The sequence below is a fragment of the Scylla paramamosain genome, chromosome 17, assembly GCF_035594125.1.
Source record: "Scylla paramamosain isolate STU-SP2022 chromosome 17, ASM3559412v1, whole genome shotgun sequence".
Classification (NCBI taxonomy): domain Eukaryota; kingdom Metazoa; phylum Arthropoda; class Malacostraca; order Decapoda; family Portunidae; genus Scylla; species Scylla paramamosain.
Window position 1 is genome coordinate 12,048,090 of NC_087167.1, and position 18,301 is coordinate 12,066,390.

Below are 18,301 nucleotides of genomic sequence, written 5' to 3' on the forward strand. Positions count from 1 at the left end.
AAAGAGCGCTATTACATCTCAAATTACATTATTATTACAAAAATACATGTTTGAGGGTAGACCAGAATACAAGACATATTCAGAAAAAAGTTACAACAGAAATTGCACTATCATTACAGAAATACTAATTTTCTGAATAGAACATGTCTGAATACATGTCTGAAGGCAATCCAGCATGCAAGATTATTTATGAAACTAAGTCTACATACACAAGACCAATTTTTAATATGTATTTACAAAAATAAACACTACTAATATATAAATTACACTATTATTACACAAGTACTAATGTTCTAAGAATGCAAGGCACTTTATAAAGCTAAGTCTACATATACAAGATCAGTTTTGAAGGATTCATAAAAGAAACACTATTATTGATATTCCAAGCCAATTTACTTATCCGTATTTTCATTATATATTGCAAAAGACATGCAATATAGTCTTTGAAATCTATACAGGCCTGAGAGGCGGAATGCGCGCCGGGAAACTTTCTGTAGCACCAGCAATAATAGCAGCATAAAAAAAGAAAGAGATGAATAGTTTGTTTATGAAGATGAGGACTGATAGATAAGCAATATGTAGTGGAAAGAACGAAAAAAAAAAAAAAAAAAAAAAAAAAAAAAAAAAAAAAATATATATATATATATATATATATATATATATATATATATATATATATATATATATATATATATATATATATATATATATATATATATATATATATATATATATATTGCCCATATTAATTCTGAAACACTTTTGAGCCTCGCCCTTCATTACATTCAGAGGGCTCTAGTTGAACTTGCACGTTTTTGAAAGGGTGTTCTTTTATTGTTCTAGTGAAAAAATAATAATATTTCTATATCATTAACAGGAGAAACACTTGTGAGAATACGCCCCATAATCGTTTCTGAATAAGGGGCCCATTGATTATCAAGCATCTACCACCTCCCATCTGCGCAACTAGCTTAACAGGCAATGAAAGCTGTTTTCACCCTTAAAATAACACCTAAAACTTAATCCTGCCTATTAGACATTATATCAACACCACAACAGTACTATACAAACGATACCAAATGTCAACAAAACTATTAAAAGGGGTGGTGATCATAAGTAACTTTTTTCCTACTGTTCATATGGAGGATTTCCCAGAATAGCTGAGGCAGCTGTGTGTGTGTGTGTGTGTGTGTGTGTGTGTGTAGATATTACTTAGATCGTTGTTGGTTCATATCAGTACCTTGTGATGTCTACTCCAGTGAGCGAGCTACCATAACTTGATGTATCATTACACATTACTTTGCACATTAGACTGTTATGATACAGTATCGTATTAACATAACATTAATAATACTGCACATAACGTACTGTTCAATTAAATAAATAGTAAACTCGCCAGCAAGTAGTCATTCTTTAATATCTGGTATATGGCCCATGTTTCAGGGATTATGCATGACAAGTTTTGTTTAGACAGACATGTACTATTCTGCTGTACCGAATTCGTATGTACATCGTTGCTAAAAATCTCAGCGTTGCTTCCTAACGAGTCTCTGCTTTTATCTGGTCTCATGTTTGCCTTTCATTATGCATGGCTCCACTTTGTAAATAAGGTATAAATAATGATTCCGGCCATTCTCATATAGATTTCCTGAAATCGTGCTCATGGCTATGTTGTATTCCCGAAATATTGTTATGTGGTCTTCCATTAACATATTTTATTGAACTTTTTTTTTTTTTTTTTTTTTTTTTTTTTTTTTTTTTTTTACACAATGCTACACCATGCTACACAGTATTTCCTTCTAACTAATGCTAGCCCCCATACTTCTCGTGCCGCACTTCACACGCTACTGGCATCGTCCAGCACACCCACATTTTCATCATTGGGTGAAGCCATATGGTTAATATGCATGGGCAGGCCCGGTAGAATTTGTCCGCCAACCGCACTGCTCGACGGGCACTCCCGCTCATCTTTGGCAAGTAGTATTTAATTTATCATTTCCCTCCCCACCTCCCCCCCCCCCTCTCTCTCTCTCTTACCCATACGTCTGTCTTTGCCTCCATTTACTAGTTTTCTTTTTATTCACTCTATCTCTCTCTATTCCTCCTTCCTACTTCCCTTAGTCCGCCTCGTTTATAACCGAAAGATAGAAGTAACATACAACAAAGAATATTACATACCTATCTATCCACATTTCTCTGTATTAATTATATTAATTAGACTCCATCTCATATTTTCTTCCTGTATTTACTAGTAGTTTTCTCCTGTTCGTAATCTCTCGTTATGATGGATTTTTTCTTCGCTTTTCCATCTTTGTTCTCTAGCGACATATATTTTCCTTCTTCTTTTTTTTTCTGTCTGTTTATTCAGTAGTTATTTTATTTTCTTGTATATTTGTTAATTTTATGTTCGCAATAACTATATCCCCTACTCTCTCTCGTTCTAAGTGATATCGCACCTGTTTATTTATTTATATTTCTCTTTAAAATCATGTATCTTTATTTACCTCTCTCTCTTCCTTGTGTCGGGGGGTAACTGTTTTACCACCAACACACACACTATAATAATATATATATATATATATATATATATATATATATATATATATATATATATATATATATATATATATATTATATATATATATATATATATATATATATATATATATATATTATATATATATTATATATATATATATCCAATGAACAATTCTGAACGAATGTTCACATGATGCACTGGATCAATTAAATATCAACTGAATACTTGTAAAGATATATATTAACCTATTAATACAGTTTGTACATATCCAGCATAAAATAAAATATAACCAAAAATTTTCTATTGCTTTATCTTTCCCTGTCCACCCAACCTCTTCCCAAACTCATCCCTACCTACTCTGCTGCTGCTGTTGTGTGTGTGTGTGTGTGTGTGTGTGTGTGTGTGTGTGTGTGTGTGTGTGTGTGTGTGTGTGTGTGTGTATTGTTATAAATGATAGGGAACATGATAAAGCCACATGTCGGAACTACTTCATTTTGCCTCTTCTCCCCTTATCCCCTTACCATCTTCGGGACTTGGCAAGAAGTGGGGTTTGTAGGTGGGGAACATGAAAGTGATAATTTTTGGGTACTTGAATGGAGGTGATAGCTTAAAAGAAGGCAATCTTAACCTAACCTGATCTGACCTAGCCTAACCTAGCCTCACCTGACCTAATCTAACCTGACCTGACATAATAGTAGCTTAAAAGAAGGCAATCTTAACCTAAGCTGATCTAACCTAGCCTGACCTGACCTAATATAACCTGACCTGTCATAGTAGTACTATATGACCTAGTTGTGACAGCATGAAACAGAATGCCCTCTGCTGGTGGTACTTCTCAATGGCTTTGTATGCCTTCTTGGTGGCAGGGTCTCCCCTGTTCCAAGGCTGCTCTTCCAGTTGATCTTGTGCCCCACATCCACAGCAGGGTGGATGCTGAGGGCAACCCAGGCCGTCATGCTGTCAGCACTGCAGCTCAGCCTGCTGACGGGACGACCCTCCACAGGGCAACACTGCTCAAACACCTCCTTCAGCTTGGCAATGCTCAGCCGCTGATCCCCATCAGTCCTGTGGGTGATGTTATACAGCCTGGAAAACAGTGGTGGTCCTGGGCATGGGGCTGCAGGTCTTGGTAGATGCCAGGCTGGGGAAGTGCAGGGCTGGGGACAGCCCAGTCACACTCCTGGAGGTAACATCCTCCTGGGCAGCAGAGAGAGACAGCTGGTTGATCTACTGCTTGTCATTCATGTTTTCTGCTTCCTTCTCTCACTTGGAGCTGATGGTCAGGCAATGAGAGCCCGGCACCAGGCACTGCTTGGCGGCACACACTATGGCTGAGGCCACTGACAGCTCTCCACAAAGTTGAGGTGTGCCTGTTTAGGGGATGGGGAGGGCACAGTGCAGGCCATGAGAAGGATGGGGGGAGAGAAGGGCGAGGGCTGTGGTGGAGGGGTGTGGGGGTCCTTGTAAGGACTGGCTGTAGGAGAGAGGCTGCCATGTGGCAAAGGCTACATCTTGAGCTTCAGTTGCACTGAAATTGAAACTGTGGGGAAAGACTTACTGAGATGCTGATGGGAGTGAAAGACAGGAAAGAAGAGAGAAAGAGAGGAACAAAAGGAGACAGGGAAAGAATACTTTTGCTGAGATGCTGTAGGAAAAACTTACTGAGATGCTGATATGAGAGAGAGAGAGAGAGAGAGAGAGAGAGAGAGAGAGAGAGAGAGAGAGAGAGAGAGAGAGAGAGAGAGAGAGAGAGAGAGAGAGAGAGAGAGAGAGAGAGAGAGAGAGAGAGAGAGAGAGAGAGAGAGAGAGAGAGAGAGAATATTTTAAAGTAGGTTGGTAACAATTACCCAATAACTAAATGCTTTAGTCTGAAAAATAATACAAATATTATTAATATAAGAATAATATAATACAATATATTATAATATTCTTTTTAGAGTGTGATGGTTAAAATTATCCCTTTCAGCATGTAGTGAAACTGACAGGTGGTGCATTCCTCTGTGGAGAGAGAGACATGGCGAGGGCTTGGTGGTGACCGGGAGAGGATAGGGTGATGGGGAGAGGCCGAGGCGAGGAGAAATCTGAAGGAAATGTAGATGGTGTGTTCTTCTGGACAGAGAAGCACAGATGAGTGTTTGGTGGTGATGGGGAGAGAAGCAGAAAGAAAGAGGGGAGAGGATGAAACAAGGGAGAGAGGTTGTAAGAGGAGAAATATGCAGGAAGAGAGGCTGTGAGGAGGGAAAGAGACTGTGATGAGAAATATGCAGGAAGGAGACGATAGGATGAGGGGAAAAGCAGGAAAAAGGAGGATGAGAGGATGGAATGACAAGAAATATGTAGGAAGGAGGAGGAAGAGAGGATGTCTGTCTGAAGTGGTCAAGACAAGATAGTGAAGTGTTTAGAAGACCCCAGTAACTTCCACCAGTCTGTCTGAAGTAGTCAAGACAAGATAGTAAGGGACAGCAAAGTATAGAAGGAGACGATGCATCCATTCCACCCCTGGGAACCCAAGAGAGGTTTCAAGACACTTATCCTTGAATTATGAGTGATCCTTGTGACCTTTCATTTAGGACTGGTACCTCAGAAGGTCTTTTTTTCATTCACTTTTGCTGGCCTTACCCATGAATAAAAGAAGAATAGTGGCACCTACCAGTGGTGCCAGCATCACTGGTGTACTTAATCTTGAGAGTCCATGCCATGAAGTTCAGACACACCTGCTGCATCTTCACAAAGGACACACTGACAGTGCCAAAATGCCGTTCCTCATTCCGGTTGTTCACCTAGTAGCACACACACTTATGCTGTGAGGAAGGTATATTCAGTAAGGTATATATATATATATATATATATATATATATATATATATATATATATATATATATATATATATATATATATATATATATATATATATATATATATATATATATAAAATTCTGCCTGTCGACTCAGTAAGGTACACTCAAAGTTAAAGTTTATAGAGAGAGAGAGAGAGAGAGAGAGAGAGAGAGAGAGAGAGAGAGAGAGAGAGAGAGAGAGAGAGAGAGAGAGAGAGAGAGAGAGAGAGAGAGAAAATCATTCTGCCTGTTCACTCAGTAGTACTTACACTTAGGTTGTGGGATACTGTAGAATCCATATTAATCTTTATCTATGGGTATTAAGACCAGTTCACACTATTTATCATGTCTCCGTCTCATGTTACGTTGCAGTTCTGACAGAATTTTCCATGTAATAAAACAGTGTGTGTGTGGCTTTATCTGGGCCACCCCATGTGGGACTGCTGGCCTGGTACAGAGAAAGATAGATAATTATAAGGGATAAGAGTATGAAAGATGTGTTCACTTGCTATATCTATTAGCAGACATCCATGATAAGGAAGAAGCTTACTATTGACAAACCTGTACAGACTGTGTGGCATCTCCTGACAAATACATGAAGAATTTGTGCCATCAGGTTCACACTCACCGTGCCTCACTCGGTCTTACTGGAGGCCATAATAATGATGGGCGCCTCACATTCCACCACCATCCTCCTCAAGTCTGGCATAGTGTTGGCCAATGGTCCCTGATGGCAAAAAACACCACATTACTACACTCATTTGCTCGCTTGCTCTGTGCATCACAGCCTACTTTTTCTACTCAATTACCAGATGTTATAGTGAGATGTAAATAATTATAAAATAGTTTTTCTAGGTTATAATTACTTTTTCACAACATTACATTAACCTTGGCTTACCGTAAACAAATATCTGAAGAATATATCACTTACTAAGTAACCAACACATGAAATACTGTGGGCCTGGTTCAGGTAGGGAATTCCCCTGACTGCTTCACCTCAACTATTTGCATCCCACTATAATAATACTAATGAAGTTGTCCTCACCAAGCTAAACCCATAAACGATTCAACACACTTATAGTCTTTGGGAAGGGAGTAACCTGAATTGATAAGCAATTCAACATAATTATAGTGTTTGAGAAGCCAGTAAGCTGAAATGATAAGGAATTCAACGTAATTATAGAGTTTGGGAAGGCAGTAAGCTGAACTGATGATAAGCAATTCAACATAATTATAGTGTTTGGGAAGGCAGTAATAGTTATGCATGTGTGAAACATTGGGCCTGCAATAGGATGACAAAACAAGCTAAAGGGGAAATAATTCTCCTGTTTTCAGCATATCTAGGATTAACCTTAATTTACTCCAAATTACATAATTGTGCCTTGTTCTGTCCCTTCTGTACCCAATGCTTCTTGTACTGAACCAAATTCCACATTGAGATTATGGACTGTATTCTGAAACCCTTCTGGCCACACCTCCACAATATTCTAAAGGCTCTTGCTGAAGCAACACAGCTTTTCAAGGGTGTTTTTGTGGTTCTACTAACACATTAACAACATCTGTACATTATTAACAGGAGAAACACTTGAAAAGCCAGACAATCATCTCTTTGGCCTTTTAAAATACTTGTGGTGAAGTTATCAAGTTTTCAAGGGTGTTCTTATGGTTCCAGTGACAGATTAACAAGATTTATAGATTATCAACTAGAGAAACACTCTTGAAAAGCCAGCTTATCATCTCTTTGGCCTTTTAAAATATTTGTGGTGAAGTTTTTAAGGAAGTTCTTATAGTTCCAGTGACAGATTATAATAAATTATACATTATTAACTAGAGGAACACTCTTGAAAAAGCCACTAATCATCTCTTTTTTTTTTTAAAGGGTGTTCTTATGGTTCCAGTGACAGATTAACAAGATTTATACATTATTAACTAGAGAAACACTCTTGAAAAGCCAGATTATTATCTCTTTGGCCTTTTAAAATATTTGTGGTGAAGTTAATAAGTTTTCAGGATGTTCTTATGGTTCCAGTGACAGATTAACAAGATTTACACATTATTAACAGGAGAAACACTCTTGAGAACCTGACTAATAATTTCTGCGCCCTTGAAAAGTTGTGGTGCGAGAGCAGAGCGTTCAGGAATACAGGTCTCTCTCTCTCTCTCTCTTCCTCTCTCTCTCTCTCTCTCTCTCTCTCTCTCTCTCTCTCTCTCTACATGCTGCCTTGCATCACCAAACCACACACACACAAACACACACACACACACACCTGGGCTCACACCTGTCTAATTAACAAAAGAATCATGCATTTACAGGTGAGAGACACACAGAGAGAGAGAGAGAGAGAGAGAGAGAGAGAGAGAGAGAGAGAGAGAGAGAGAGAGAGAGAGAGAGAGACAGAGAGAGAGAGAGAGAGAGAGAGAGAGAGAGAGAGAGAGTGTAAATTAGAAAACCTTGATCAAGATCTCTCTCTCTCTCTCTCTCTCTCTCTATCTGCAGCACTTGTATAATTGGTTTGATTTAGAGAATAATATATGTAAGGGCTTTCCTCGCCATGTTAAGAGAGCGAGCCACACTGATAAACACAACTCTCTTCTACAGCACAGCCTCAAAGCTCAGATATACACTTTCTCTCTCTATTCTTATCCACTTCCCTCCTTCCAGAAGCTTCCACAGTCTTCCATAACATTTTAAAGTTGAAATGTAGTCTTCAAATATATCAACAAGCCTGTTTACATACCCTTCAGCGCTAACAAAAACGTGACTCCTGTAAACACTGTCTCTTTGAAGGGCTAGTCCATTGCAACATACTTTGCTCCAGATTTAAAAGGCTCCACCTCTCTACTTCCTAATAAAAGTGATACACGGGGTTTTCAAGGATGATTTTACACTTCTAGAGACAGAATTAACATTTCTATATTATTAACAGCAGAAACACTCTTGAGAACCTTTACTATTTTCCAAAGGCTCTAGTTCAAGTGACACGGTTTTTTATTTATTTTTTTCTTTGTGGTTTTCGTGACAGATTAACAAGATTTCTCAATAATTAACAGCAGGAACAAACTTGAGAACCTATATTACTTTTCAAAGTCTCTACTTGAAATGACATGGTTTTTAAAGACTGTTTTTACGGTTCTAGTGACAGATTGACAAGATTTCTACATTACTAACAGGAGAAACACTCTTGAAAAATTCCTAATTGAAGCTACACACGTTTCTAAGCGTGTATATGTAAATATACGTACACGTGTGCGTAATAAAACTTACATAAATTTCAGATGTGTACACTATGTAAATGTGAATTCAAATGTGCATACAACCTTTGATCTTCACGCACGCACACACGCATGCACCCAAGCGCACACACACACACACACACAAAGTAAAACAAAATAAATGTATAAATGAATAAAAATAATTACATACGAGAGAGAGAGAGAGAGAGAGAGAGAGAGAGAGAAGAGAGAGAGAGAGAGAGGAGAGAGAGAGAGAGAGAGAGAGAGAGAGAGAGACGCATGGAGCCAAATATTACAAGATTGAGGGCTTAGGATACCACGCAGAAGGGGGTGAAGGAGCCTTGGGGATGCCTGAAGGAGGGGCAGTGAAGGAGGGAGGCCTGTTCTTCTACTTGTTCATTTACTATGACAATCTATTGCTGACTACTGATTGAATGAAAACTTCATGGGATAAACAATAACACGTGCTTATCTCACTACTACTGCCTTAATGCACTCATCATTCACCCAGATAGAAGAAATTTCCATGGCATCACAGAAATTTCAATGGCACAACAGTATATATATACGAGTCTGAAAGATGAACCTGATTAAATATTACTGTATCTCTGCACCCATGTAGAACCCATAAATAAAAAGAAGAGTCATTTTAAACTTTGACCCACATCTTTTAAGTTTATTAGTTTTATTCATAGTCAGTTTATGGTTGAAGAAATAAAACAATTTTAAATCTAGTCTGTCTTTTTGAAACCCACTATATAAATATATGTGAGGAAATAAAATAGTAATTTTTTATTATTTTTTTATCAGATCAATAACAAATAGAGAAAACAATAATTTGAAAAGCCAACTCTGAAGTGAACTGGAAAAAAAAAAATATAAAACTCTGCACACATCACATCCATCTCCATACACTACACCAGCAGGCTAGCAATCCCACACCATGAGGCCCAGACACAGCACCACACACAGCTACACACATCAAAGGATTGAGGCACCCTGGACACATCGCATCTATCTCCATACACTACACCAGCAGCCTGGGAATCCCACACCATGAGGCCCAGACACAGCACCACACACTGCTACACACATCAAAGATTAAGGCACCCCTGGACACATCACATCCATCTCTGTACACTAAACTGGCAGGCTGGCAATTCCACAGCATGATGTCCAGATAGAGCACCCGAGGTGTTGTGACCTAGCTGTCCCGGTGTGTGGTGTGTCATTGGTTTCAGTCCTACCCGAACATCAGTCATTATGAGCTCTGGAACTCTTTCCATAGGGGAATGGCTGGCTGGGTGACCAGCCAACGACAGTAGGTAAGTCACACACACACACATCATTAACACACACACACACACACACACACACACACACACACACACACACACACACACACACACACACACACACACACACACACACACACCATTAACACTCCTAGGCCTGTTAGCCACTGGTGGAAAGAAAGTTTCATGGACCACCTTACTACACCCCAGCTTAGGTACAGTACATCCACACACATCCACAGCATGATCCCACAACATAAGGGACTAAAAGTGTAGTTCACTCACCAAAAGCAAGGTGAAATACTACCAGAGAGTCCAGCACAACACTGAGCACCATGCCAGCTTGGGGACTGGACACTTCAATCACCATATTTCGGACTGCCAGAAGTTGAAAGCAGTTACTCTTCTGGCATCCCTTACACACGCACACACTCACCATCACCTGAAAGACACAGAAATGGGATATTTTGGCTCTGCACACAGCTTGTTAAGAAACATTAGTGTGGCATTTGACTATTTAGATGAAGAAATTATGAAAAAAATTATAACAAGCATGATACTTCATAAATTGGAATACACAGCAGTAGTTTGACCTCACACATCATATCCATCTTGCTGGTCTAAACCCTCGGAAGGCTTATGGACCTGATGGGGTCCCTCCTATTGTTCTCCGAAACTGTGCCTCCGTGCTTGCACCTTGCCTAGTCAAACTCCTTCAGCTCTGTCTGTCAACATCTACCTTTCCTTCTTGCTGGAAGTTTGCCTACATTCAACCTGTTCCTAAAAAGGGTGACCGCTCTAATCCCTCAAACTACCGTCCTATTGCTTTAATTTCCTGCTTATCTAAAGTTTTTTAATCTATCCTCAACAGGAAGATTCTAAACAATCTATCACTTCACAACCTTCTATCTGATCGCCAGTATGGGTTTCCGTCAAGGCCGCTCTACTGGTGATCTTCTGGCTTTCCTTACTGAGTCTTGGTCATCCTCTTTTAGAGACTTTGGTGAAACTTTTGCTGTTGCCTTGGACATATCAAAAGCCTTTGATAGAGTCTGGCACAAAGCTTTGATTTCCAAACTACCCTCCTACGGTTTCTATCCTTCTCTCTGTAACTTCATCTCAAGTTTCCTTTCCGACCGTTCTATTGGTGCTGTGGTAGACGGTCACTGTTCTTCTCCTAAATCTATTAACAGTGGTGTTCCTCAGGGTTCTGTCCTGTCACCCACTCTCTTCTTATTATTCATTAATGATCTTCTAAACCAAACTTCTTGTCCTATCCACTCCTATGCTGATGATACCACCCTGCACTTTTCCACGTCTTTTCATAGACGTCCAACCCTTCAGGAGGTAAACATATCACGCAGGGAAGCCACAGAACGCCTGACTTCTGATCTTTTTAAAATTTCTGATTGGGGCAGAGCAAACTTGGTATTGTTCAATGCCTCAAAAACTCAATTCCTCCATCTATCAACTCGACACAATCTTCCAGACAACTATCCCCTCTTCTTCAATGACACTCAACTGTCCCCCTCTTCTACACTGAACATCCTCGGTCTGTCCTTTACTTATAATCTGAACTGGAAACTTCACATATCATCTCTAGCTAAAACAGCTTCTATGAAGTTAGGTGTTCTGAGACGTCTCCGCCAGTTTTTCTCACCCCCCCAGCTGCTAACTCTGTACAAGGGCATTATCCGTCCATGTATGGAGTATGCTTCACATGTCTGGGGGGGTTCCACTCATACTGCTCTTCTAGACAGGGGTGGAATCAAAAGCTTTTCGTCCTCATCAACTCCTCTCCTCTAACTGACTGTCTTCAGCCCCTCTCTCACCGCCGCAATGTTGCATATCTAGCTGTCTTCTACCGCTATTTTCATGCCAACTGCTCTTCTGATCTTGCTAAACTGCATGCCTCCCCTCCTTCCGCAGCCTCGCTGCACAAGACTTTCTTCTTTCTTTCACCCCTATTCTGTCCACCTCTCTAACGCAAGAGTTAACCAGTATTCTCAATCATTCATCCCTTTCTCTGGTAAACTCTGGAACTCCCTGCCTTCTTCTGTATTTCCACCTCCCTATGACTTGAATTCCTTCAAGAGGGAGGTTTCAAGACACTTATCCACCAATTTTTGACCACTGCTTTGACCCTTTTATAGGACTGGCATTTCAGTGGGCATATTTTTTTATTAGATTTTTGTTGCCCTTGGCCAGTATCCTTCCTACCTAATAAAAAAAAAAAAAAAAAAGAAGAGCGGTACGAGTGGAAACACTCCCCCCACCCCCCCGCCTCCCTGTACAAAGTTGTGGGAAGGGGGAGAGGAGGGGGGAGAAAAACTGGGAGACGACTCAGAACGCCTACTGTTATTTGACAGTTAATTAAGACATGGGTTTACAACACGCACTTCACTTTAGGCCAAACAAAAAAAAAAAAAAAAATTAAAAATAAATAAATAAATAAATAAATAAAATAAATAATAATAATAATAATAATAATAATAATAATAATAATAATAATAATAATAATAAAGGGGGTTTAAGCTATGAATACAAAGTGAATACCTGACCTAACACAGTCCCTCACACACTTGCACAGTCACACACCTGCAGTCACTTCCACACACCTGCAGTCACTTGGAGCCTTTCCTCTGCTGAAGACACTTTCCTCTGCTCACCTCACCCTGCCCGACAAATGCCATCTATAGTGAACACTGAAAACACTCATATTTAAGCCGGATCCTTCTCACACACACATGGCTTCACTCGTGTGTGTTTTGTGTGTGCGTGTGTGTTCCAGGATTTTTATTCGTTTGAAAGGCCACAGATGATTAATTAGATCAAGAATGTCTTTTTTTTTTTCGTATATCCTTGTTAAATTATCACTGGAATCATTAAAGTCCACAATAACTGTTTACACACACACACACGGAGAGAGAGAGAGAGAGAGAGAGAGAGTTTTAACCGTCTCGGTGTCTGCACTATCACCACAATTTGTCGTATCACTTGCAAAACACTACTAACATTGTCTGTTTATCACTTTCTAAGTTGTAATTTGTAAAAAATAAAGTCAACATTATCTGCATTAGCGTTTAAATTTTAACGAGCGGGTAGCCGTAGTATGGGAGGAGGAGAAGGAAGAATTAATAGAAAGAAGATGGCGAAAGAAGAGTGAGGAGGAGGAGGGAAAAAAGGAATGAGAACAGTGGGGGTCAGGAGGAAGAAGAGAAGGGAGGGGGAGGGAACGGAAAACAGGAAAAAAAACGCTCAAAAAATCAACATAGCGCGCAATCGTTCTTGTAATGAAAGTAAAAGGAAAAAAAAAACTTTCCATTATTTAAAGGAGGAATTAAGAGGAAAGAGAAGATGGTATTAAGAAGATGGTGGAGGAAAAGGAGGGAGAGAAAAAAAAAATCTAACAGAGGGTTGAGGAAGAGGAACAGAAAGGAGAGAACAGCAACACACACAGACACACGAATAATTCAACAGAATAGAAGAGTACAAGAACATACCGACGAATACGATAAGTAAAGGTGATGAGAGTGCAATCCAGCCACAAACCAACAGACCATTTGGCAACAGAGAGGTACAATTCAATTCCACACTCACCCAAGCCTTCCTTTGTCACGCAGGTCGCCAGCAGTCCACACCCTGCCCGCTCGCCAGCTTGAAATGAAATGGAGGTATCCGTTAGGACCGCGCACCTCCCTGTCTCTTTGTCTTTCTCTCTCTCTCCCTCTCTCCCTCCCCCTCTCTTTATCCCCCCCCTCATAACTACCAGTCCCCCACACCCTCAAAAGGCTCCAGTTGAAATGATCTCTTTAAATACTACGATATGCTTGTTATAGGTTGACCGCCAATCAGTTATGTTGAGAAATACCCCTTAATAAGCAGAGCTCAATGCCATCATCGAAAAAAAAGTAAATGAATACATAAAATAAAATAAACGAAAAAAAAAGCACAAAAAGAGAATATAAGAATTAATGAGAACATATATCATTGAAAAGCAACGAAGTTATCACCAGGAAAAAGTTAACATCATGCACAGGTTGGCTTCAATTATCAAACAAAACTGAAACTATTTATAACTACATTTATCAAAAAAATATACTAACATAACATTTTTGTTAATAATAATAATAATAATAATAAAAATAACAATAATAATACTAATAATAATAATAAAATAATAATAATAATAATAATAGTAGTAATAATAATAATAATAATAATAATAATAATAATAATAATAATAATAATGATATCATTATTATTATTATTATTAATATTATTATTATTATTATTAATATTACTATTATTAATATTATCAATATTGTAATTAATGGAACTGAAACTGAAAATGAAAAAAAACTATATATATATATATATATATATATATATATATATATATATATATATATATATATATATATATATATATATATATATATACTCGTATATATATATATATATATATATATATATATATATATATATATATATATATATATATATATATATATATATATATATATAATTATATATATATATATATATATATATATTTTTTTTTTTAAGATGATAGAGTTGTAATGTGTTTAATGTGTATGGGGACGTAATTGTTCCATATCTTGCTTCCTACGTACATTAATAGATGGTGGCCGCCGCGAGCAAGCCGCCAGGTTGTGCCTAATAGATAGCTGATGACCGCTATGTCTAAGTGTTAATGAGTGCGTGGGCAGCGAGTGTGGGTATTTAGTATTTGTGACTATCCTGACAGTTGTCTCATGTAGGACGTTATGATGATAGAGGTGGCAAGGATATGTATTGCACAAAACACGATTACAAGTGTTGACATTTTAGGGAAACTATTATAAACTATTATAAACTTGACAATCTCTCTCTCTCTTTCTCTCTCTCTCTAACAACCATCACCCAGTCGTACACACACACACACACACACACACACACACACACACACACACACACACACATTTCTCACTAGTTATTCAATGATAATTTTCAACAAAAATTATAAATGAATAACACAGCCAGAAATGACAGTGGACAATAATGTGTGTGTGTGTGTGTGTGTGTGTGTTATTCACCTACGGTCGTCGGCTGGCTGACAAGCAGACGACCGTATATATATAACACACACACACACACACACACACATTATTGTCACTGTCATTTCTGCTCTCTCTCTCTCTCTCTCTCTCTCTCTCTCTCTCTCTCTCTCTCTCTCTCTCTCTCTCTCTCTCTCTCTCTCTCTCTCTCTATATATATATATATATATATATATATAATATATAGAGAGAGAGAGAGAGAGAGAGAGAGAGAGAGGAGAAGAGGAGAGAGAGAGAGAGAGAGAGAGAGAGAGAGAGAGAGAGAGAGAGGTCTCGTGGCAGGACGGTGAAAGAGGCGATGAACATAAGAACATAAGAAATAATGAAAGGTGCAAGAAGCGACCAGGCTTACACGTGGCAGTCCCTGTATGAAATATACCTACCTATTTCCATCTATTATCCCCATCCATAAACTTGTCTAATCTTCTCTTAAAGCTCTGTAGTGTCCTAGCACGAACAACATGATTACTGAGTCCGTTCCACTCATCTGCCACTCTATTTGAGAACCAATTTTTTCCTATCTCCTTCCTAAACCTAAATTTTTCAAGCTTGTACCCGTTATTTCTTGTTCTGGCCTGGCTGCTGATCCTAAGAATTTTGCCTACATCCCCCTTGTTATAACCCTTATACCAATTAAAGACTTCTATCAATTCCCCTCTTAACCTACGTCTCTCTAAAGAATGTAAATTTAACAGCTTCAATCTCGCCTCGTAAGGAACACTCCTCATCCCTGTATCCTTTTAGTCATTCTCCTCTGTACTGATTCTAATAGACCTATATCTTTCCTGTAATGTTGGGACCAGAACTGCACAGCGTAGTCTAGATGAGGTCTGACCTGACTGAGGAAGAGTGTTTGTGTGTGTATGTGTGTGTATGTGTTTTGTAGTGGTAGTTGTAGTTGTAGTAGTGGTAGTAGTAGTGGTAATAGTAGTAGTAGTAGTAGTAGTAGTAGTAGTAGTAGTAGTAGTAGTAGTAGTAGTAGTAGTAGCAGTAGTAGTAATAGTAATTGTAGTAGTAGTAGTAGTAGTAAAATAATAATAATAATAATAATAATAATAATAATAATAATAATAATAATAATAGCAGAGAGAGAGAGAGAGAGAGAGAGAGAGAGAGAGAGAGAGAGAGAGAGAGAGAGAGAGAGAGAGAGAGAGAGAGAGAGAGAGAGACAAACAGACAAAGAGACAGACAGACGAACCACCACCACCACCACAACAACAACAACAAAAACAATACTAAGCTTTCCACTAGTGATTACACGTCTCTGCTGTAGGAGGAGGAGAAGGAGGGGGAGGAGGAGGAGGAGGGAGGGGGACGATCAGGGCTGCTACACCACAAGGAAGCAGGATGGCGCTGTTCTTGGGGGTGTCACCTGGCTCATTGGGGGGGGGAGGTGGTAATATTAAGCTTTTCTTTCTTCCTAATGCAAGAAATAAGCTTTTTCCTTATCCTAGCATTAAATTTAAGCTTCGTCTCTTCTGGTAGCTTAAAATTATAAATATTACAGAGAATGGCAGCGCAGCAGGGGAAACTAAGCTAGATTTTCTTCTTGACATTTATGTGTTTTATCTCCTTCTCCTCCTTCATTTCTCCTTCTTTCTTCCTCCTCCTCCTCCATTTCTCTTATTTTCCTCCTTCTGTTACTACTATCTACACGCCTGAGCTTATAAACAACTGGAAATACTTGGAAAACACTGGAAATTTCGGTAAATATTTACCAAGAAACACTGGAGCCTTCAAAACACATCAAAACACTCCACAATACACTCAAAACACTCCCACAACACTCAAAACACGTGAAATACACCTGAAAACATCCTTAGCCACACTTAAACACCCAAAATTCACCCTTTATATTGATGCAGGCGGACGGGAGTGCTGCATCAACGCTAATCTTGAAGCCATTTGAATTGATAAGAGTGACGTGTTTTGAAGCCATTTGAATTGATGAGTGACTTGTTTTGAAGCCATTTGCTTTCACCTCTCTCTCTCTCTCTCTCTCTCTCTCTCTCTCTCTCTCTCTCTCTCTCTCTCTTTGTTTTTCCTTTTAAATCTTGTGTGTTTCCTTGTTTGTTTGTATGTCTGTATGTCACACACACACACACACACACACACACACACACACACACACACACACACATCTAAAAGCGTACATAAACAGCTATGCGTGTGTGTGTGTGTGTGTGTGTGTGTGTGTGTGTGTGTGTGTGTCACAATGCGTACATGACAAAAAAAAAACATGCGAGAGAGAGAGAGAGAGAGAGAGAGAGAGAGAGAGAGAGAGAGAGAGAGAGAGAGAGAGAGAGAGAGAGAGATATTCCCTTCCTTTTCTCTCTCCATCTCTCCAATTCTGCGTGATAGATTATTTTAATTATGAGAATAAATTGTAGAAGAAGAAGAAGAAGAAGAAGAAGAAGAAGAAGAAGAAGAAGAAGAAGAAGAAGAAGAAGAAGAACGAACGAACGAACGAACGAAAACGTAAATAAGAACCAAGAACAATAAGAGGAGGAGGAGGAGGAGGAGGAGGAGGAAAGAGGAACACTGATGCCTCCTAACCTCCCCCTTCAGCCCTCCCCCTTTCCCCTCCTTCCCTTACCCCAATAAAAAAAGCCACCATTTTCTATAACCATCACGACTCCATTACCAAAACAAACAAATAAACAACGAACAAAAAAAAAACAATAAGAAAACGATAAACAAATAAATCGATAGAAAACAAGACAAAATGCAAAAATAGTGTAATTTAAAGTAATCATATAATTGTAATGAAGACAATAAGTGTAATTACCTTGTTAAGACGACCTGGACGACTCGTGTTTCCTCCTGGTGGTCGGTGGAGGGTCGTGGCAGGGCGAGCGTGGATGGCGGAGCGATGAGAGAGAAGATGGAGGAGACTTTCATCCACTTACCGTCTCTCTACGCATCTCCTCTTTCATCTGGTAACACTGATTGGTCTTGACTGGCAACACTGATACACACGCAAAACTCCTGTAGTGTTCTGTACAAGGTTACGCACAGACCACAGCCTTGGGTTTGCTGTGGTCTGTGTCTGCGTAACCTTGTACAGAACACTACAGGAGTTTTGCGTGTGTGTCAGTGTTGCCAGCCAAGACCACCAGTGTTACCAGCCTTGGGTTTGCTGTGGTGTGCGGCCGCGGGTGTGCTAAGCGAGTCGAGGCCAGACTAGCTGCTTCACCTGACCTGACTCTGAGTCTGGCTAGCGGCTGGCCACTCCCTGCACTCTGCTTCTGGTAACACTGCACGCAACACAATCTG

The 18,301-nt window shown here is 39.2% G+C and overlaps 1 long non-coding RNA gene across 6 annotated transcripts; it reads right to left on the reverse strand.

The window, feature by feature from the left end:
* Window positions 1-2,757: 2,757 nt before the first annotated feature.
* Window positions 2,758-18,301, reverse strand: LOC135108488 (uncharacterized). 6 transcript variants are annotated; one of them, XR_010272296.1, is made up of 7 exons: window positions 17,814-18,301; window positions 13,506-13,562; window positions 10,191-10,347; window positions 6,005-6,103; window positions 5,646-5,824; window positions 5,190-5,340; window positions 2,758-4,079 (listed from the first exon to the last, which is right to left on the reverse strand). It is a non-coding gene; the product is annotated as an uncharacterized LOC135108488 (long non-coding RNA). The 6 variants fall into 6 exon arrangements; XR_010272297.1 differs by lacking the exon at window positions 13,506-13,562 and having other exon boundaries at window positions 17,814-18,300; XR_010272300.1 differs by lacking the exons at window positions 13,506-13,562; window positions 17,814-18,301 and adding an exon at window positions 12,524-12,648 and having other exon boundaries at window positions 2,758-3,736.